Consider the following 2,566-nt stretch of genomic DNA (forward strand, 5'->3'; position numbering starts at 1 on the left):
AGCCTGCTCCTGTCTCTATACCCAGTCATACGAGGATTGTGAGTTAGACAGAGCACAGGAGTTTTAAAAGAAGGGACACCCAGAGAGCAGTCCAATCCATCCCCCCTTTGCTCACCATTGGCCAGTGCTCTCTCACATCTGTCCCCCATACCACTCCCCAAAAAAGGAGAGAGGAGGGGGGGCATTACCTCAAATCAAAGGGTGTTTTTCACTTTCCATAGATTAAGATTGAACCTGTTCTGACTGCTTCACTGTCTTCATTTTTTCCCTGCTTTGTAATGCGCTTTTGGCCTGGTACCGAAGGTTGTATCCTCTCAGAACAGGTGTGTATATACCTCCAGAATACAGAGAAAACATCACACTCAGATATTGTGTAAAAGTGTAAATGTGTTTGGGTCCAGAACTGACAGCTATTGTACAATAAGTACATGTTCAACCTCAGCGTAGTGTGATTGATGATACTATAACTAACAAGAGACAGGCCTATCAACCTTCCAACAATGGCAATCAAATTGGCCATAACCAAAAATAAACACTTTGGCTTGGTTTTTGTCATGCCATTTATCAAAACAACTAAAAAGGTTAGTGCTGTCCGGAATCCTTGTGACATACCTACCCTAAACCCTTACCCATAACCCTTACCTAACCCTAACCATTTTAAATGTCAACTTCAATGAGAAAACGTCAGAGTTGGGACGTCCCAAGGATCCCGGATAGCAAGGACTCAACTAAAAAGGTATGTTAACTACACTGAACAAAAATATAATCGCAACATGTAAAGTGTTGGTACCATGTTTCATGAGCTGGAATAAAAGATCCCAGAAATGTTCCATATGCACAAAAAAGCTAATTTCTCTCATAATTTTGTGCACAAATTTGTTTACTTCTCTGTTAGTGAGCATTTCTCCTTTGCCAAGACAGGTGTGGCATATCAAGAAGCTGATTAAACAGCATGATCATTACACAGGTGCACCTTGTGCTGGGGGACAATAAAAGGCCACTCTAAAATGTGCAGTTTTGTCACACAACACAATGCCACAGATGTCTCAAGTTTTGATGGAGGGTGCAATTGGCATGCTGACTGCAGAAATGTCCAACAGAGCTGTTGCCAGAGAATTGAATGTTAATTTCTCTACCATAAGCCTCCGACTTTGTTTTAGAGAATTTGGCAGTACTTCCAACCGGCCTCACAACCGCAGACCACGTGTAACCACGCCAGAACAGGACCTCTGAGACCAGCGACGCTGACAGCTGATGAAACTGTGGGTTTGAACAACTAGGGCTGTGGCGGTCACGAAATTTCATCAGCTGGTGATTGTCAAGCAAATAACTGGCGGTCTCAGGGTAATTTACCGTTCATTAACATAAACACATTTAGCATCTCCTGGCTTCCACACATAGCCTACAAGCCACTGATGCAGACCTTTGGAACATCTACATTTTACAAACTCGAATAAATCCATGTAATACAGCCTACACCTTCACAATAAAGACCTTTCTAAAAGGTGTAGGCTATGTTACATGGATTTATTAGACTTTTTAAAATGTAGATGTTCCAAAAGTCTGCATTAGTGGCTTGTAGGCTATGTGTGGAAGCCAGGAGATGTGTGGAAGCCACATCAGGGACGCAACTGCGCAAGTCCTTATCTAATTCCAAGGTGCATATTGAAGATATTGGAAGAACTGTCCACATTTACTTTTCGTCAGCCAACAAGATGAGTAGGCCTAACGAACAGCAAAAGCACTAGCCTATGTCAATCTACTATTCCCCATAGTACAAAAGTCGACCTATTCTATTCTGTGTGAGAAATAAATATTCCAAACAAAGTCTGGGACAGTCTTGGGATGCTATAGATCCCAAATTAATACAACCACTAGCATAAAAAAACAAACATTTTTACGCAATGTGGCTAACGCAACAGATCAGAACGTGTAACTTAATAAACTATTAGGCTATTTCTTCACATTATAAGCGCAGCAATGCGCACACGGCAGTATGCTATATAGCGCGACTGTTCCATAAGTGGAAAACACCATTATCAAAAGTGACCGCAAATGCAATTATGCATGTAATGCTTTTATTATGCATTTTTATGGTGAAAATTATCTTCCCGAAACTTGAAACTCATGTGCTGCTTATGTATGCCGGTTAGGCTCTACAGTACCGGATTAATGTGCTTAATTTAAAGAAATTATTTGGCCCCTTTAGTTGTGATACAAACCTAATCAAAACATATAGGCCTATGGGCTAGGCTACATGAGGTGTGTGACTATGATTAGAAAAAGTCGCAAAAAAAGGCATTGTTTCTTATGCTGAGCATCATTCACAAGTGATAATATATCATTCACAAGTGATAGGCTAATATTGTCAAACATCAGACTATTCTTGATTTAATCTAGTCTTTACATATACTAAATAATATACAGTACCAGTCAAAAGTTTGTACACACCTACTCATTCAAGGGTTTTTCTTTATTTTTCATTGTAGAATAATAGTGAAGACACCCTTTGCCTTGATGACAGCTTTGCACACTCTTGGCATTCTCTCAAACAGCTCCATGAGTT

Source organism: Coregonus clupeaformis, chromosome 20, assembly GCF_020615455.1.
Source record: "Coregonus clupeaformis isolate EN_2021a chromosome 20, ASM2061545v1, whole genome shotgun sequence".
In the NCBI taxonomy this organism is placed as follows: domain Eukaryota; kingdom Metazoa; phylum Chordata; class Actinopteri; order Salmoniformes; family Salmonidae; genus Coregonus; species Coregonus clupeaformis.